Below are 14,003 nucleotides of genomic sequence, written 5' to 3'. Positions count from 1 at the left end.
CACCCGGCCTCCCGCATGCCCACTATACGCCCTCGCTCAAAGTCCGTCAACTGCACATACGGTTCACGTCCACGCTGTCGCGGCATGCTACCAGTGTTAAACACTGCGATGGAGCTCCATATGCCACGGCAAACTGGCTGACACTGACGGCGGCGGTGCACAAATGCTGCGCAGCTAGCGCCATTCGACGGCCAACACCGCGGTTCCTGGTGTGTCCGCTGTGCCGTGCGTGTGATCATTGCTTGTACAGCCCTCTCGCAGTGTCCGGAGCAAGTATGGTGGGTCTGACACACCGGTGTCAAAGTGTTCTTTTTTCCATTTCCAGGAGTGTATGTCAAGAACATCGACAGTGTTCATAAGCAAATATGTACACAATGTATCCCAATGTAGCAGCAAAAAAAAAAAAAAAAAAAAAAAAATGTAAAATAGTCACGATGTTGAGGTATCATAAGGCTAAATGTCAAAGTCAACTGGTGTTTGTTGCATCTTAAATATTTCATAATGCATACAGACAGAACAGGAAAACAATCAAACATACATAAAAAATGGAAAAATATGCACGGTCTGATGTGTAACGACAAGAAGAGCGACATGCTAACCTTACCTTGCCAGGCACTTGCCAAGAAAAAATACGATAATCATCAGTAAGTGTTCATGTGAATATAATTGCATAAGTGGTCATAAAAAAATTAGGAAATGGCATTACAGTGTGATAAATCATAAAGTATTTTCATTCAATAAAAGGTTTGATGTTGTAGACGTGGTTGTTCCCTTTGGTTTTTCTGGTTCTCAAAGTTTCGACGTGTACTACATTGGGGTGAAGAATGCTGCGAATCCGATATGGACCTGCGTATAGAAGCTCAAATTTACTGCGCCTACCTTTTCCTCTATTGAATAAATAGTGTGTACGTACAAATATCTTCTGTCCAATGTGGAGGTCACGGAGTGTACAAACCTGTTTTTGCTGTCTTCTCCGGCGCTCTGCGGCACGTTTGATGTTGTTCAGCGCAATGTCAATTATTTCATGGTGACGTAATCGACGAGATGTAGGAAAGGTTACTAATTCTTTAATTTTGTTAGGTGGTTCAACATTTTTCAGTATAACAGACGGAGATAGCATAGTAGATTCATTTGGTATGGAATTAATTACATCCTGGAATGAGAGTATGTATGTGTCCCAATCAATATGTTTTTCATGGCAGCATATTCTACACAGTATACCATTTTCTTTCATTAATCGTCCACAAGGGTTCGAAGAAGCATGGTACCTGGATATATAGATCGGAGAAATGTTTCTAGCTCGTAACATACGTGTCCATTGTCGGAAATTACTTTCAACACATGCCCTACATGAAATAGAAAATGTTTTACAAATGCTTTCGAAACAGTTTTAGCAGTAGCTTTGCGTAACGGAGTGAAGGTAACAAATTTTGAAGTGAGTTCAACAGCGACAAAGATGTAGCAAAAACCTCTATTAGTTATGGGAATCGGACCAAAAATGTCTACAGCGGCCATATGTCTCAATTTAACAGGTGCAATGGGATGTAATGGAGGAATATGTGAAGTCGTGTCTGATTTAGCTTTCTTGCAGATTTTACGTGACGCTAAAACTCGTCGAATACGTTTCTCCATGTTGGTAAAATAACAGTTCTGTCTCAGTATAAGGAAACATTTTCTGTCTCCGTAATGTGCGTAACTTAAATGAGTATACCAGATTAATCTGTTAACAAGTTCGTCAGGAATGCATAATAACCAATTGTTGCTGTCAGGATGAGAGCGGCGAAACAGAATGTCATTGCGTACAGTGTAATGGTTTCTAATGCTAACATTATTCCTATCTTGCCAAAGGTGTTTAATTTCTTTCCACACGTTGTCTTTACTCTGCTCTTGTGCTATGTCTTGTAATGTCGACGAAATGAAATTTTCAAATGCAACTTGTTGAATGTACATGACGCTGAAATTTGCTTTGCAGAAGTTGGTTGCGATGTCTTGCTGTTGTTGTTAAGAGAACGGGATAGTGCGTCTGCTACAATATTTTGTGTACCGGGAATGTGAACAATTCTAAAATTAAATTCCTGTAAATGAAGTTTCCATCTGCTTAATCTGTCGTGTGTAAATTTAGCCGAAAGTAAAAACTGTATCGCTCTATGATCTGTGTAAACGGTAGTGTGTCTTCCATAAATAAAATGCCTAAATCTGGTAAAAGCCCATACAACACATAATGTTTCAAGTTCTGTAACAGAATAATTTCGTTCAGCAGGTGACAGAATGCGACTTGCAAAAGCGATGTTTTTAATTACTGTACAACCATCTTCTTCAATTTCCTGAAAAGTATGTACGCCTAAAGCAGTGTTAGAACTGTCGGTAGCAATAGAAAAATTTCTGGTAAGGTCTGGGTGCGATAAAAGTGGTGCATTCAACAAAGCATGTTTCAAATAACATTCTCGTGAACAAGATTCTGCGTGTCAAAAGTATTGCTTGCGTTGCTGGAAGATGCAACCTGTACTGTATCTAGTCAAATTCCATCTGACGTGTCATTATTTTCAGGAGGATGCTGTGGCATTTCGACTATTTGAACTGTTCTGTTATTTCTTCCTGACGTATTACGTTCTGGATGATACCTACTGTCTGGTTCATTCATGATAATATGTTGTTGCTGATGTTCTTGCTGCTGATAAGATAGACAGTTATTAAATGTACGCTGAAAATTGTGCTCATTATTTTTACGTCTGTCATGATAGTCATTTCTATACGGCGCATTGCGATAGGAATTGAAATAGTGTGTTTTCTGTACGTAGTTATTTCCTTGTTGCTATGCGTTACTATTTGTTGGAGCTAATGCTATACGTGCACGCGGCGAAACATTATAGCTTGGTTGACCTTGTAGACTGCATTGTTGGTTAGGTATGCTAACCGGCTGGTTTTCATGCTGTTGCGGTGAAAAACGTCTATTGCTTCCAAAATGTGTTTCCTGTTGCTGATAATTTTGACGATTGCTGAAAATTTTGTACATACTGATGATTAAAAAATTTTTTTTCACTGTTACTAAAGTTACGGCGGCAGTTGTCATTTCTGGAGTGTCTAAAGATAAACGTCACTTTCGGTAAAACTTACAGGGCGATAGTTAAAGAGCTGTTCGGATAGATACAAAGGATAGTAGAAGAGAAGGCAGCAGTGCAGAAAACTAAAGATGAAACAGCACTACTACGGCTCGGGGTCCTGTGCACGCTACGGCACATATTCATTAAAGCGTAATGAATCCCCTGAGGTCTATTACGCGCTGCAAATAAACTTTAGCTTCTGCGTTACAGGCAGTGCCGGTGAAAATTCAAAAGCAAATTGCTGTATCCATGCTAATTGTAGTTTCTGCATTACAGGCAATGGCGGTGGAAATTCAAAAACAAATTGTTGTATCGTTGCTAATTGTAGTTTCTGCCTTACACGCCAAGCTAGTGAAAGTACAAAAATTAATCGACGTATCCAGTTGAAATCGTATACCTGTGCTCTGTCATTTTAAAATACTTTAGATTTTTTTACAGATACAAATTGCTTGTAATCGTTATCGTCTCTGAATATATGAACAGGTTCAGAATTGCATAAGAATCTGTTTGTCTGTGTCTTTTCGGATTTTAAATCACGTAGTTTCTGTAAATTACTTAAGTGATACTGGCTGTACGAGTGTGAGAAATGTTCGGAATGTGGCGTATGCTGTGCCGTGTTATTGAGTGAAACATTTTTCATTTCTGTCACTTTAAAACATTCGTCAATTTGGCTGATCTGTTGTTCAAATGGCTTATCAACTTCTGTACCCAGAGTGTGTGAAAGTTCTGGTGACTTTAAATTAAACTCGTCACGTATCTGTGTTGCGTTTTCTGAACATTGTTCAGCGACCGCACTAATTTCATTTCTAAGTGATTCTGTTGTCGCTGCATCTGTATTACTTAATTCACGTGCAACAGATCTAATTTCTTCACTACTGTTATTAGCATGAGCCTTACTTTCCTCACATAATTGTTCTTTCGTGTCGTGACGTTGCACGGTAACGGCTGTAATCTGTTCACTAAGTTGTTTGTTCTGTTCGTTAAGGTTGTCGTGTTTTCCGTTCGACAGTTTGAAACTTTCATTAATTAGTTCATTAAGTTGTTTGAAATAGTCGTTTTGTTCTTTCTTGAGTTGTAGTAATAATGCCATAACTTGATCCAAAGTAACATTACCTACTCTATTCTCTGTGCTGTTCGATGGCATACCTGCAATTGTCACGTTTTGTGTAGCCATTCGGTCATTTTGTGACTCTTGAAAATGTTTGCTAATCGGATGTGCACTGTTGGTCACTAAATCGGAATCAAATAAATCTGACGTACTTTGATTACACTGTTCATTTTCGTTAGAAAAATTTGTGTGTTCGTTACATAAATTTTGCAAACCGAGTGTGTCAAGCTGGGCAGCGTTCATTGTAACAGAACGTCCCGCGTCATCAATTGTCGTAAAATTAACAGAGGACACAATTGAATTTATTTGTTCTTCATTAGGATCAAAATCGTTACTAGCGGTCGATACGCACTCATAGTTTGTAAATGGAGGATTGTCATCATTACACTGCGTGTCGCAAGTGCTATCGGTCATATTATTAGAATCGGCTATTTCACTCATTACACATCGCGATGTACTGTTAACAGTTTTACGCGGCATTTTTACACAAATCAAAATTATTCACAAATGAAACAAGCACAATTCAAAATGCAACAAACACAAATACAACAAAGAGCAACAAATTGCCGATGATCTGTGAAAGAAAAGGTGACAAATTAGTAAATGCGTTGCGCTAGATGCAAACTACGTTTAAGTAAATAAGAGCAGATATATGACTACTTCTCAGGAGATTCACAAAGAAATACGATCCTGGCCGGATGTCGCCAAGTGTTACTTCCCCGCAGAAAATGTTAGAATGGAAATGGAGCCAAGTGTAACCTCCCACAAAAAAAAAAAAAAAAAAAAAAAAAAAAAAAAAAAAAAAAAAAAAAAAAAAAAAAAAATTAATAAAAATAATAATGGCGCCAAGCATAAACTCGCCACAAAATAATAATAATTACATGAATTTTTCTTAATATTATGACCTCTGAACTAAATTGGCTCCGATTTATAGTCTGTGCGCAGAAATGGATTCACACTTAACATTCCCACAAAATTCTTTTCTCATTTAATGTCAAGTTCGAAACAGAAAAACTCCTAAACACCAAAATAATAAAAAAGTTTTGTAACCTAATGAATTTATAAGGAGAGCGGCGCTGCCCTTCGGCCCTGTATTCTGAATAACAAAAGCAAAAATTCTTACCTCAATAAAACTGCAATTATATCTGCTCTTAATTAGTCATTTTTCGACACAGCTTCGTGCAATGCTGGCGTATATGTTTTTTTATTCTTGGAAGCAATGATAATGCATTGGAAAAATTCTTTAAATTGAAATGAATGCTTTTCTTTAAAAGAGTTATTTTATATTATAAAAATTATTATTGGGGCATTTCTTTTGAACAAATTAAATTACAATTAACATACATTATTAAATATGCGCAAGGCTGCTTCTTTACCTTCTACAACAATACTCATCCTCCAGAATCCTGACCGGAGTCGCGAGCAGAGCACACAGCCGACGCATGCCGACTCCCGCCGACTCCCACAGACTACACCAGACTGCTACCGACTCGCTACTAAAGCCGACCGACTACTACCGTCGACTCGCGCAGTCAAGCGCAGACTAGCGACAAGCAACAACTAACGACATACTACTCTCTGGTCAGAGATTCTGTCATGCCTCGCCCATCGCCGGCAAAGCAGACGTCTTACACTACGATATACGGAATGGCAGGAGTTTGACCTCAGGACGTGATAAAATTGCAGCTAGGACTCTGCTTTTGAGTGAATCCCTGTGACATTAATCTTATAAATTTTTGCAAGTTGAGCTTAGAGCAATGCTCATGAATGCTACACTGAAATTTCCACGAGGGGTAAACTAAAATATAGGCAACAGCCTGTAACATTGTGCGGGATTTCATATTCACTGAGGGTGATGTGGATTTTGTCACGTTCGCTGCACAAAAAGAAAAAAACTAGACTTTCACTCAAGTTTCTTACGCTACTTCAATACTTCGCGAGTGAAGATTACTAAGGGCTTAATGCTAACTTTCTTCATAGGTGTAATTTTACACATGAACAGTTGTGATTGTGAATTTGTATACATTACATTAAGCCATGATTACATCAGAAACTTTATACAGTGTTACAAGACCTGTGTTCGCTAAATATTTTAGTATGAGTTCGTGTAAATGGAACCTAACATAATCTGAGGAAACTGCAGCTAGAGGACCTGCAACTAGGCAAAAATAAAAACAGTTCTTAGGCGACGTTGTTTTAAATGCTACGCGTAATGATAAATTGCATTATTCATTCAATCTACTGACGTTGTGCTGGTTGCACAAACATACATATAATCATTTGTAGAGTAAATCCCATGAAACAAGTACGATAATTTGCAGACTTCAAGGACCTAGTCTGTACTAGTACGAAGCGCGACAAAAAGAAGTAAGAGTGTTGTGGCACTATGACGTCAACGATGAGCAATCGCTTTTCAGTTAGTGATCGCACATCTTAGCCTAGTAGCGTACAAGGTGAATTTACAAACCAGTCTCTATCTTGGAATACTATGTGGTCTGCTATTGGAGTATTCAAAAAAGCATCCACATCAGGATTCTTGCAAAAGCTGGACAGTAGGAAACAGTGATTTAAATCTAGTTACAAACAGTAATAAACAATCGTATGTGAAATATCATCAACAGTTATTTTAGTAAGAATTTGATGTACGCAGTGTCCGTTATCTGAATTACTTTAATGAACATTCAGTCATGAATATAAAGAAAGAAGTAGTATTTTTATATCAAGTACAATTTATCACGACAAACACTACAAGACCGCAAATGACGGAAAAGTAATAGAAAGCAAGGAACTGTTACGAACGTGAAGCTGAGTGACCTCTGTAGATTACTTTCCGAGAGTTTCCTATGTTTGGGAAACGTCAAGGTATTTGCGATCTCTCACAATGTTATTTGTCTGTACACATGAATGATGCTCAAAGGCATTAAACAACTCTTGTGCGACTACTATTTGTCCTTATGAAGCTGTGACGATTGTACTTTTGAGGGAGAAAATAGTATACCACGACTAATTAATCATTATCACGAAAGAAAGTTGTGTACCAGTTTAGTGTGCCAAATTTATGGCGCGCTAATATCCTGGAGAACTGGGTGACGTTAGGTGAGTTACGTAATATCTTTAATGTATTAAGGTCAAATTATCAGATGAAACTACATAATTGTGTTTATTTCGTCTGCTGCATCTCACTACACGAGACCAGAGGAGACCAGTGTCGCATATTCCCTTTGTAGCGGATCTGATTACTAATTCACGTGACCAAGTTGACACACGGCGCAGTGGCTGATGGGATCGACCATAAATGGGAAATCCGTTCGCGGTTGCTCCCGTCAGCCACCTCGCCGAGTGTAAACTTGCTTTTCACGAATAGGAGGGCCCGTTTGGAAACATATGAGCCGAAAGTCAACCCGCTGATGATGGCGCTAAACTCGTCTACGTCGCTGATATTTTATTCATGTACATTTTTAAAGAAAAAGAAGTGTATTGTTTTCTATGGGCGAAGTGTTGTGTGATCGTAAGGCCTATGTTAATTTGCCGTACTTTAAGATCTGCTTCATCTGGAAAGCTGTTAATAGTATTGAAAGCAACACATTTAATCAATGCAGAAAAAAAATTATTGAGTATTATGTGTGATTAAGGTGAAGAATACAACAAATGTGACGCACGAGAATTTTGCTTTGTGCGCTGAATGAAAGAAGCGTTGGAAAATTTAAAAATTTACCGCTATAAATATCCGAAGACTATGAATGAACATTTCCGTAGAAAAATAAAGTGACCAGTGAAATATGTTTTCAGGGATTAAAAGCATCTTAACTAATGACAGGAAATGAATAATCCAAGTCAGTCAATCTTACCTACTTGTGTTTACGAAGATACAGACAAAGACTGTAATCAATAATTGCATTAGTGGAAGTAAAAATCGGTAGTAACATATCAGATACGATATATGATTTATGGAATGTCTTTGTACAGTGAAATTAGAGAATCGTTATACGTTTCTATAGGTACAGAATAACTGAATATGACTAAAACAAAATTTTAATGACGAGAAGATTTCTAGTCACTTTATCGAGATCCTGGGAAGAATGTATGATCATGGGTTGAAAATGAAGCTATCAAAAAAGTTACAGAGAAAATATTTGTAAATTGTTTCCGTTACGAACCATTGTTGTGCACACGAGGACGAAGGTTTGCATCCACTACTAAAAATTTAACTAGGTTGTGGTCATGGGATGCTGAAAATTAGAGCCTTTGCAGTAACGTCAAGGTCTACCAAGGAAACAAAATTTCTTGAAATTTACATTGAGTGCCGGGCAGGTACTGCTGTTGGTAAGTTCGTGTTCAACCGACTCAGCCTCCCAGATATCTGTAGCCCGCTTGCTTTCACTGCATTAACTTCACCGGCAAATACCTCATATTTGAAAGCGGTACAGACGTTCTCCTCGGTGGTAGTTCAGACTGCCAAATTCAAAACGTATATTGGGCTTGGAAAATACACTCCTGGAAATGGAAAAAAGAACACATTGACACCGGTGTGTCAGACCCACCATACTTGCTCCGGACACTGCGAGAGGGCTGTACAAGCAATGATCACACGCACGGCACAGCGGACACACCAGGAACCGCGGTGTTGGCCGTCGAATGGCGCTAACTGCGCAGCATTTGTGCACCGCCGCCGTCAGTGTCAGCCAGTTTGCCGTGGCATACGGAGCTCCATCGCAGTGTTTAACACTGGTAGCATGCCGCGACAGCGTGGACGTGAACCGTATGTGCAGTTGACGGACTTTGAGCGAGGGCGTATAGTGGGCATGCGGGAGGCCGGGTGGACGTACCGCCGAATTGCTCAACACGTGGGGCGTGAGGTCTCCACAGCACATCGATGTTGTCGCCAGTGGTCGGCGGAAGGTGCACGTGCCCGTCGACCAGGGACCGGACCGCAGCGACGCACGGATGCACGCCAAGACCGTGGGATCCTACGCAGTGCCGTAGGGGACCGCACCGCCACTTCCCAGCAAATTAGGGACACTGTTGCTCCTGGGGTATCGGCGAGGACCATTCGCAACCGTCTCCATGAAGCTGGGCTACGGTCCCGCACACCGTTAGGCCGTCTTCCGCTCACGCCCCAACATCGTGCAGCCCGCCTCCAGTGGTGTCGCGACAGGCGTGAATGGAGGGACGAATGGAGACGTGTCGTCTTCAGCGATGAGAGTCGCTTCTGCCTTGTTGCAAATGATGGTCGTATGCGTGTTTGGCGCCGTGCAGGTGAGCGCCACAATCAGGACTGCATACGACCGAGGCACACAGGGCCAACACCCGGCATCATGGTGTGGGGAGCGATCTCCTACACTGGCCGTACACCACTGGTGATCGTCGAGGGGACACTGAATAGTGCACGGTACATCCAAACCGTCATAGAACCCATCGTTCTACCATTCCTAGACCGGCAAGGGAACTTGCTGTTCCAACAGGACAATGCACGTCCGCATGTATCCCGTGCCACCCAACGTGCTCTAGAAGGTGTAAGTCAACCACCCTGGCCAGCAAGATGTCCGGATCTGTCCCCCATTGAGCATGTTTGGGACTGGATGAAGCGTCGTCTCACGCGGTCTGCACGTCCAGCACGAACGCTGGTCCGACTGAGGCGCCAGGTGGAAATGGCATGGCAAGCCGTTCCACAGGACTACATCCAGCATCTCTACGATCGTCTCCATGGGAGAATAGCAGCCTGCATTGCTGTGAAAGGTGGATATACACTGTACTAGTGCCGACATTGTGCATGCTCTGTTGCCTGTGTCTATGTGCCTGTGGTTCTGTCAGTGTGATCATGTGATGTATCTGACCCCAGGAATTTGTCAATAAAGTTTCCCCTTCCTGGGACAATGAATTCACGGTGTTCTTATTTCAATTTCCAGGAGTGTAGAAAAGATTTCCTACCAAAATTAAAGCCGTGAATGCAGAGGAAGACTAGCGTCTGGGTAGCTGAGTCGGTAAGACCATTTTCCGCGAAAAGTGACTCTCCGATCTGATTTCTCACTCAGCCAAAAAAACTGTAATATCTCAGTTTCGTTGTAGTCTTACAACTATGCACTATAGACTGTGGAGCTACAGGTTTGTTTCTACCTAGAATTTCGTTACTGTCACAGTGCAAACTGTAATTAAGAGAAATACGCTTGGAATCTTCTTGTATTATCCGCCTTTAATGTGGCAGTTTCAAGATCATGTTAGTTACTGTTATCACAAATCTGAAACATTCGTAAAATCACATTTGACAGTAAATTCCGTTGGACATAAATATAATCGTTCACTGCTTTTTCTCATATAAATATAGATACCCTTGGTATTCAAAAGTAACATCTCCATTTCTGTGAGATTATATAGAAGCGCGCGTACTCTTCATTCAGTGAAATGCTCTTCGACTGAAATATAAAACGAGGAAAACGAGATTATATCCTATAAGGAAAAACTCTAATAGGAATTGACGTCTCACATCCTTCGGCATGAGGAAAGCCGCTATCCGCGACAACGTGAAGCTTGGTAATAGTACTTGACCTTTTTAAAACTACCACACGTTTAGGGAACTTCCAGTTTCCGCTTGATAGTGAACTGGTTCTTATTAACATAGACATAAGCTTTATGTAACGGAGTTTGTGTCTATTCTCGTAATTTCAGGGAACGTTCTGGTACTCTGTAGATGAATTAAATATAGAAACATTACTCGGAAATTTTATTACTCTACAATAAATTGCTATTAACATACACGCTTGAGCGCTGCTCTTGTAACAAAACCTGACGCTCCTCTGTGGTCAAGATACTAGATCAAAATGCAGATAGATGGGAGAAATGGTGTTCGAGTTCATAGACAAACATTGTAATATTGCCTTTCCAAGACTTCTACTATGACTGGACCATTGAGAATAATTTATGTTTAAGGAAAGGCTCATTTTCTTTCGCAGCTCGGTGCAGAAGAAGCTGCCGTTTATCAGTTCGCTATAGAAACAGCCAAACCTGCAACGTTCACTTTTTATTTAGTTGACCACTATATTCGAGTTGCCTGAATGCTTTTTCAAACTACACTGCGAGACAGAATGTTAAACTTACAATTTATCCAATAAGCTGTTACAAACATTACTGAGGGTATATTACAGGATACAGTACGTATAATACTAGGCTATGTGCACCAGAAAGACAAAACAGTATCTTCCCAAATACCACTTAAGCAAAGTCAAGATTATATATAAACAGAAAGTCATGTTTAACCACGAACTGTGAAAGATCAGACGTATAACTTATAGTCTACTTCCTCCACTGCCACAAGGAAACCTTAGGTAAGGACACCCTATGAGGATGTATGGAATGTCTTTATTACAACCTCCAATCATTAATGACAAAACAGCAAATACAGTGAAAGTACAAGTCTGCTAGCACACTGAAGCTCTTTAAAATTTTTCAAAAACAGCAGAGCATTGAAAACCAACGGACAGTAAACAGCAGCAGCGCCACATACGGCGTGAAGAAGTACATAAATGAAAATCGTGGCTATAGTGACACGTAATATCATTTATTACGAACCATAAAATAGTGTGGAAAGACATCAAAATAGTATGACATCGAAAAATCATGACTACCTTTAGAAATACATCACACTCGTAAAATACTGAATCAGAAACAAAGCTAAGAGTATATATATCTATAAAATCCCTTTTAAATGAAACTTCAAAAGTATAGAAAGAAATTAAAGCGTTAGGTTGTCTCTTACACTGCGTCAAATGTAATGGTGCTTTACGGCACTTAACAACTTGATGCATTAATACAATAAAACAGTAAAATAGGTATATCAGATACGCAAAATATGTGCTGTTTACTGTTCGATGGTTTTAGGTGCCCTGCAGTTTAAAAAACATGAAAGATCTTAAGTGTGGTATCGGAGTTGTACTTTTATTGCATTAATTGTTTTATCCTTGACCATTGGAAGTTGTAATAAAGGCATTCAGTACATGCTATCAGAGCGCCTCCTACCTGAGGTTTCTTTGTGGTAGCGGAGGAAGTAGACTCTAAGTTATACGTTTGTTTTGTCACAATTCATGGTTAAACTTATTTTTGTTACACCTATATGTATAATTTTGACAAGGTTTACATGATATTTCGGAAACTACCCTTTTTTCTTTCCGTTAGGTATATCCTGTTACTATACTTTCTGAATCTTGATGCACACAACAGGTTTTGTAACAGTTTATTGGATAAATGGTATTTTAACTTGCCGTCTCGCGGGATGATTTCAAACTGGGTCCAGGTAACCGCAAATAGTCATCAATTAAATAAAAAGTTAATCTTGAAACTTTGGCTGTTTATCTATCGAACTGGTTAACACAAGTTGCTGCCCTACAATTACTGCAGCATGCTGAAAATCCATAAAAAAGTTGTGTTTGTTTTCTAATGTCATTGACGTAGATGGGACGCTAATCTTTTCATCCTCCCTGATGAGCTACGTTATCTGAGAAACTAGATTAATTTGTAAATAAACATACAGAAGAAAGCATCCACAAGCAAATGAATGGGATGGCAGGGCAGACGTTTCAGATGTACGTGTTCCTTCATCAGGAACAGTTGGAGAAGCACGTAATGTAGATTGCAGAATAAATGAGAATCACTGAAGAGCTTGATTGAGAAAGTAGATCTATTCCTTGCGACGTTAACAGTCTTTATCGCCACTAAAACATACAGATTACTAAATATACCAGCTGAAATTTATCCATGTCCCAGCTTTTATAGACTTACTTGTACAGGAGTGAGAGAGAAATCTGTTTCACGTACTGTAGTGAGAAAGATAGCAGTATTTACCAGGATACAGATGTGGGCTAATGAGTCAAGAATGGCTCAGATCCCCGGAAGGCCTTCCCTGATTTCCACAAATCATTTAAAGGGCATACCACCATCTTCAACTAGGCCACCGCCGATTCCCCAGCCTACCATAGTCCGCCTCTAATGACTTCGTCTTGTCCATAAAATGACTAATTGTAAAATAATGTTTTTTTTCGATTTGTATCTCTATCATACAGATTCTGGCCATCTTATGGACTATTTCTCCCAAACTAATATACAAACACGTTGAGTCTCGACTATATCTCTTTCATGTCTTTATGAAAACTCTGTAACATACGGTTTCGATTTTCATATCTGGGGTAAAATGTTGGTTTAAATATGAGACATATCGAAAATAAACCCTCGTAGCCAATCTCCTCACTGTTTACATTTCACACACTTTGAAATATATTACCTAGAAGTTACAGTAAAAAAACAAAAAAAAAAAAAAAAGACAAGAAATGAAGAGGCATGAAGTTAATGGATTTACCAGACTCATCTTACCTACTTTCATTGCTACATCTTTGACTCTTATACACATAAAGCAAGCACACGTTCCGAAAAAGAATTTAGAGACTCAGCTGTCTTCAGTAATCCTTATGAATTGAGTTGTCTTCTGCCTCAAGAAAATCTTCCAAATGGCCATTGCGCTAGTGGAAGATGTTGTTTCTACGTTAACTCACCACTGGTTGTACAACCAATTAACGGCTATCTGCCTATTTGGCGTCAACGCTAATAATCTAGAATATCAACAGTCACCAACAGGACCAAATGGTAGTTCGAGAAATCAGGCATGCTCTGTATACGAGTAGTTTTGGTATTTCAGAAAATTTAACTCTGTATTTACCAGTCAGCGACGTGATTCTCTAATTTGTCCACCACTTCGTATACTGTATTGTGTATGGCTGGAACGCTCTTTCTTTAATGTGTTTCCTCAAACG

The sequence above is a fragment of the Schistocerca serialis genome, chromosome 2 (genome assembly GCF_023864345.2).
Source record: "Schistocerca serialis cubense isolate TAMUIC-IGC-003099 chromosome 2, iqSchSeri2.2, whole genome shotgun sequence".
NCBI lineage: Eukaryota > Metazoa > Arthropoda > Insecta > Orthoptera > Acrididae > Schistocerca > Schistocerca serialis.
The sequence above is the reverse complement of the archived record's forward strand: the minus strand, read 5'-3'. Positions refer to the sequence as shown.